Genomic DNA, 7,662 nt, shown 5'->3' with positions numbered 1-7,662 from the left:
TGCACTTATTTTTACTCTATCCAGTTTTTGAAGCATTACAGTATTAATGAATATTTTACTGACACCTTTGCTGCCAGTTTTATTCTTTAGGCTTTAAAAAAAAATGCATCACAATGTAGAACTTTTTGTGAATAAGACAAATGAAATGGAAAATAATTTAATTTTTCACCAAAACTCGGTGGTATAGAAGCATAAAGAAGCGCAGAAATACATTTTAAAGTCCAAGCACTCAAATGCAGTACTTGAGTAAATGTACTTCTCTACTCTCCACCACAGGCAGTGCACATGACAGTGGTGGGTTAGTGTTAACATGAAATATACTGCAGCCGTTCCTACTGTGTGGAATACTTGTGCACTTTCCATCCATCCAAGTGCCAAGTACAATGCAGCGCTTCAGCTGCACAGATTTAAAACCTGCTTTAACATTTATTATTAAGCACTGAGAAACGATCCATCTCCGAGAGAAACATCAGCGCGCTCTCTGGATTTCTGTTGATAAATTATAGATATTTAATCTGTTCACTTTCATGATAGAAGACTCTGGAGTAAAGTCAATTTAACACACAAGTAAGATAGTTCGCATCTTGGTTTTGCTCATTTGCCTTCACATTTCCATCATTTTTACAGTAACATGTTTCTGATGCTCACATTATTGTTTCCTGGACTCGTGCTGACTCACAGGCAGGTAAGTTATTAGATCGGACCTGATAATTCCAGTAATGAGTAAGGTTACCGAGGGAGAGAAGAGAGAGGTGTGGGGGCGACGAACCTTTTAGTGTTATTAAAGCCTCAGTCAGTGCAGCCGGCATGTGGCCACGTCCTGGGAATCACTAAAAGCAAAGTGGGACCAGAGGAAGAGGAACAAAAGTGATGGAGAGGAGTGTTAATAAACCTGACTGTCTGCTATGATGTAGAGTGATGAATGCTGTGGTTATTCATTCACTTAAAGGCGACACCGTGTTGTGACTGACATGTGGACGGCTGCGACTGACTCTCTGTTGCGCGTGTGTTATACATGACATCAACATTCACACGCACAGAGTCAATAAATGCTCAAACAAAAGCGGTGCTGAGGATGTAACCAGGCTGGTTGCTGTGGTGACAGGAGGGCAGTAATGATGTTAAGCACCACTGAGACTACAGCAGCGAAGGCCAGAAACGAGCACTGCGCCACATCTACTGCTCCACGTCAACCTGCAGAACACTCAAGCACGGAGTCTTGTTGAAAGTTAGAAAAATGCGGTGTTGGGCTTTATACTGCAGCGTTGCAGCTGCAGTACAAATAGGAGCAAAACGACAGGTACGTACAGTAATTACCTGCAGGACATCATGATGGTAATGTACAGATGACTGAGCTGATGCTGCAGTCCTACTTTGAAGCTTTGACATCTATATTGAATTAATTCTACAATTTCTTTTCTGCTAAACCTAATAATATGACCATGTCATGTCGTATTTAATAAATACACTATATGCTCCGATCACAGTTTCTGAACCTCCACTGTGCTCAGACAGTACATTAAAGTACAGCACATTGTCCTGTTTCCTCATGCATTAAAGCATGAGAATAGATGGTTAACAGCACAGGAAGAATTAGGAGCACTACAGGTTTATTTCAAGACTTAAAGAAAAGAAGGTCATGTCCAGAGGTCTGACATGTTGCACTGCAAATGCAAAATAGATCGAATGACCACAGAGTGGCAAAATACCTACCTACAGACTAATAAATCTGTTTCGGCAAGACATGGCAGCTGTATTTGTATCGCACATTTCATACAGAAGCGCAACTCAATGTGCTTTACATGAAAACATTAAGACAAGCATAAAAAAGCACAATTAAAACGCTAAATGTAATAAAACACAAAGAACAGGAAAGTTAGAAATATATTAAAAAATAAATTACAATTTGCATTCAAAACTGTTTAAAATAAGCCATAATAAGAAAGCAGCGGAAACAGAAAAGTCCTGAGCTATGATTTAAACGTAGTAAGAGTTGGAGCAGACCTACAGCTTTCATGGAGTCCGTTCCAGATATGTGGAGCAAAATAAGTACACTCTGCTTCACCATGTTTAGTTTAGTAACTCTAGGGAATGAAAGCAGACCAGTACCTGAAGAGATCAAAGATGGTTCATAAAGTCACAGCAGATCAGCTATGTATTTTGGGTCTAAACCATTCAGTGCTTTAAAAAAAAACATCAGCAGGACTTTAAAATCTATTTTCTGGCAGACAGGAAGCCAGTGTAGAGCTCTAAGAACTATATATATATTTATATGCAGGTATACATTAAATTTGCCCTAGAACGCATTCTTTTTTGTTTATAGCAAGGATAATGAGGTCAGACAGCTGTAAGGAGCTTATCTTCATTACATTCACTTTTTTCTCAGCTTCATCCAAGCCTTAAAGACCCCCTATGATGAAAATATGGTTTTTAATCTTGTGGACATGCCCATATGAAGATTTTCATACTCTAGAAGACACATCATGAGCAAAATAAGCAGTTAATGCCACACTGCAGTGTACCGATGTCAGTTTCAAAAACATGAATTCAGCCCTCTGGGGTTTCGTATATAGAAAATCAAAGGAACTAATCCCATCAATTTGTAGGGTGGGACTTCAGATTCAGTTTCGGATTCAGACATGGTTGTATATTGTATTTGTCACTGTCTAATGTAAGGTAGTTTTACAGTGCTTTAACAAAGTTGTAGGTGAGCTGGTGTGCTCAAGCTGCAGCTAGTAGTTGGTAAGTGGACAGAGAGGAACTGCACATTCTAGAGGGAGCAGTGATGTAGAGTTACATCCAAGCCATTTTTAGGCAGAAAGGGATTATTTTCATGGAAACGACTTCTAAATATGTACCTTCAATGTACGAAAATGATTTTAGGGTTTAAATCAGTGACTGGAGAAGGACTTTAAAACATCAGTGAAACCAAATAAATACCTAAAAAAAAAAACACACAAATTATCAATTGAACGGGTCACTACCAGGTTTCACAAGTTAAAGCATTCACATTGTTTTTGATCCATCAAGACGAAGCCGAGCTCTTTGACTCCATACTTCTGCACTGCAGTGTTATGAGTCACAATCTGCTGATCCTTTTCTCATGCTTTACCACTCACCTTTAGCTAATATTCTCACATTTGTTGATGCATCTTGATTAGATGTTATACAGGTTTGAATTTGTGTTTCAGAATAAGACTGGATTACACTGATTGGCCACAATTTAAACTGAATCATTTTGCTACAATCCAGCATTTTGCTTGAAAACCTTGAGTCATTCCAATTATGTGGATGTTACAAATGACATGTACCACCCACTAAACACAACCGCCACAGCAACAGCTCTCTCAGATGCCAACTGTGTCATCCTCTAGGACAGTGTGTCCCACCACACCACAATAACTGCTCAAGGTGTTGACCCGGCCTCCAAACTCCCCAGATCCCAAACCAATTGAGCGTCTGCTGGATGTGCTGGAACAATCCCAAGCCACAGCAGCTCCACCTCGTAACCCACAGGGCCCAGAAGATCTGCTGCCAGCATCTCAATGCCAGAAACTACAGGACACCCCAGAGGTCCTGCGTCTACGGTCCGATGGGTCAGAGCTATTTTGGTGGCATGAGGGGGACCTAGACATTTTTAGGGCAGGTAGTTTAGATAGTGTGACTGATCAGCAGATATTTTCCTTTGCATTTTTTTTATAATGAATGAAACGGGGAACTATTTGACCATGTAACGTCGATTAAAAAATGCCAATTTTGTTTCCTCTACATCCTTTTACAATATCTGACTTCTTTTTTCTGTCACAGTGTATTTCAGGCCATTGTTTTGTCACTCAGAGCAACCACATATGACTTTTGTTTTGGAGCACGATCCTTACTTCCAATTGGCTCCTGTGTAGATTTTTCTATCAGCATGTACAGCAGATTTGTGCTCTATTTCTGTGACCACACAGATTCCACCTTGGTGTGAGTCTTCCAGTGTAATCCTCAGTAAAACCCAAACAGGTGCAGCCATGTTTGCAGTTGTCCTGAGCCTATTTCTGACCTCCACCCTACACAATACACCCCCCAAAAAATTCTAATTTAGAAACAGATTTGTTTTCTCTCTCTCTCAGATTGATTGATAAGCACCAGCCTTTGACAGAAATTCATACTGGCCTCCTCATCAAATATTCTTCACTTCTGTGACTTACTCTGCTCAGCTGACTCATTATTATCCTGGCGATAAGACAGCATGAGGATGGGAATCATTTCATTATTCCTCTCCTGTGTTTCTTCGATATTTCCCCGTCTGCCTCTTCATTCATTCATAAAGGCGAAATTGCAGTTGGCTTATTCTTCTCTGGAGCCTGCTCCACTCTCTTCATATCTCAGACCATCAATTTGTGTCAGTCTCTATTCGGCTCCCTGCAAGTGACTCGGTCTCCTTTTGTGACATCCCCACCTGGCACTGTCTCTCTGCTCTTCCGCTCTCTCTGTCTCCATCTGGTCCTCTCCTCCTCCACCTTTCTTTCCACTGCTTCCTCCACCTCCACATTTTATTCTGCCCTCCTGCCTTCCTCTGACCTTCTCTGTCCTCACCTGCTCTGGTTTTTCCACCTTGATTTCCCATGAAGTCAGCATTCATTCAGTCACTCGGTGATCCTTTTCCTCCTTGTTTATGTCTGTCAAAGCTGCAGAAGCTAAAAAAAAACAGCCTTCACCGCAAGAAAGTCCTTCTCACTCCCTCCTCTAAACTGTCTTTGACTCTGAATCTTCCCTTTTCTGTCATCACAAAGGATTTTCTCGCTTCCCCCCCCCCCCCCAAGGAGACTGCTGACAAAAACTGAGACACTTCACCAGCTCTTCTCATTTTAGCATTCTGCTGCCGTTAGCTTGACATCTCACTCGCCTCTCCTCTCCTCTCTGTTTATAATCCCAAAAATATGATCTATATGGAGCACACAACATGTGTGCTTTGTGAGATTTGAATATTTAAAGCTGAAAAATTTTTCATCTCCAGCTTTCTTGACCCTCTCGTGACTGTTCTGGCGTCTTTCAGGATTAACTCATCTGTGTGTTGGACAGATTTGGGGTATATCTCAAAAATACCCTCAATAACCTCTCAACCAACGCTGCTGTGTGTTCATCTCTAGCTCTAATGGGTTTGTTTTGGCAATCTAGAAAATGGATTTTTATTACAAAGCCAGTATCATAAAATAGTGACATGAGGGAACCATAGGTGCCTCATTTTCCAGATTTATGTTTCTAATGGTCTACGAGTTGCAAAAAACAAATAAAAGTGGCGCAAAAATAAATACAGCAACATTTTTTGACAAGTAAAAATATTGTACTTTGCCCCTGTTGTCATCAAAAACCCAAATGCAGTTGGTAAAATGGAAACATCCCCATGCAGCCTATAGAGCAGAAAAGTAAAAACATCTTTTAGCAGCTGTGTCAACACGCATGTACGTGCACACATACAGTGTAGCCGCTCCTCACAAATCCTTAAAGATCCCGCTAAGGCTCTAGTCCTCCACTGGGACCCAAATTAGCCACAGCAGCGATGAATTCAGACAACGTGGACACCAGAGGCTCAGTTTGTGTGCTTTTAGCATCGACATGACAATCAGACATTCCTGGTGTTTACAAAGGCTGGATGATGTGCGAAGAAGTTGTGGGTCATGTGTGGCTAAATTTATTGTTCGAGTCACACATGGCTGTAAAATCAACTTTCCCAAACACACCTCCGGGCTGTGTAAGGGCTATTTGACCAAGAAGGAGAGTGATGGAATGCTGCGTCAGATGACCTGGCCTCCACAGTCACCTGACCTAAACCCAGTGGAGATGGTTTGGGATGAGATGAACCGCAGAGTGAAGGCAAAAGGGCCAACAAGTGCTCAGCATCTCTGGGAACTCCTTCAAGACTGTTGGAAAACCATTTTTGGTGACTACTTCAAGAAGCTCATTGAGAGAATGCCAAGAGCGTGCAAAGCAGTAATCAAAGCAAAGGGAAGAACCTAAAAAATAATAATAATAGATTAGACTTATATAGCGCTTTTCTGGGCACTCAAAGCGCTTCACAATGGATCCATCATTCATTCACTCACACATTCTCACTCTGGTGGTGCTAAGCTACATTTGTAGCCACAGCTGCCCTGGGGCAGACTGACAGAAGCGTGGCTGCCAATCTGCACCTACGGCCCCTCTGACCACCACCAACATTCACATGCATTCATACATCAGTGTGAGAGCAGCACTGGAGGCAAGGCGGGTAAAGTGTCTTGCCCAAGGACACAACAGCACATGACTAGGACAGAGCGGGAATCGAACCGCCGACCCTTATTTCACAGTTTTTTGTTCACTACATAATTCCATATGTGTTCATTCATAGTTTGGATTCCTTCTGTGAGAATCTAAAATGTAAATAATTGTGAAAATAAAGAAAAACCAGTAAATGAGAAAGTGCGTCCAAAATTTGACTAGTGGTGTATATCGAGCAGCAACCTCAGGGCTTTGAAAATGAAACGGTTACAGAAATGCCACTTGAGGCTGGCTTTAAAGTAAGTAGAATTCCATAGACACCCCAGGTTAAAATACTCAACTTTTCTGCAGGACTAAACATGATTACAGCCTGGTGCGATAAGTAGCTTTGGTTGGTAGTGCTAATTTTCCCACTTATGACAACTGCACAGAGTTGAATTTCCATATAACTCACTCAGTTCAGTTTTGTTACGGCCTCAAATTATGCAAAACGGATGGCTAGGCTGCTTTGAGAGACAGGTGGGTGCTGTCAGAGCTCTACTCAAGCTCCACTTCATTACTCATTTTTGGAGTTGTGCAGAATCAGGCACTGCCAAGACGACAAAGGCCGGGGCCACCACATTGGGTTTCAAAAACCCTCTGAAGGAGATCTTTGGTTGGCGTCCCAGAGGGTTCATCTTTATATATAGTCTATGTTGCACACAGACTAACAGATGTGGAAGTCACGCTTGCAAGGAATGCATGTCAGACATGTCATCTCCTGAGGTGGTGATTTACAGGAATGAGCTATTAGCAACTTAAACACCTTCTGCTAATAACCCAGCTTATCCATGTGTCCAGATTTAACAAGCAATAAGGACATACAGCTCCTGCAGGATTTGTTCTCAGAAACAGACAGAATGTAATTTAAATATAACAACAGAGAGTTACGTAAAAATGCCCGTCTTTTTTTTTTTTTTTTTACATAATATGTGTGTGTTCCAAGCTGGATCAGCAGCTCAGAGCAAACCAGTGCAGAACTGGCTGCAGTCAACATTGCACATACTGGATTGTTTATCACATTTTCCATTAGTTGCTCACCAACGTTCAGCACAGTATGGGTTCAGGTGGGTGGCATCCAGAAATCCAGAAGCATGGTTTCCAGTGCTGAAGGCCTGTTAGCATTGGCATGGGCATACTAAACAGCTTTTAACATTCTTAGGAAGAGTTTTAACTCACTTCCTCCTTGATGGTGTGATTTCCAGGTTTCCAGGCTTGTGAAAAGTGAATGGTTTCCAGAGATGAGTGGTGTGGGATGATCCTGTTGTTCAACTTACTGCTGTGTGTGACTGAATGAAGCTGATGTGCTTCAGACAAAGCAATGGGGTGGATTCCAGGTGGGAGAGAGACTGCTGGTGATTGGTTCAGGTGTTGTGACTG

This window comes from Acanthochromis polyacanthus, chromosome 17 (genome assembly GCF_021347895.1).
Source record: "Acanthochromis polyacanthus isolate Apoly-LR-REF ecotype Palm Island chromosome 17, KAUST_Apoly_ChrSc, whole genome shotgun sequence".
NCBI lineage: Eukaryota > Metazoa > Chordata > Actinopteri > Pomacentridae > Acanthochromis > Acanthochromis polyacanthus.
The sequence above is the reverse complement of the archived record's forward strand: the minus strand, read 5'-3'. Positions refer to the sequence as shown.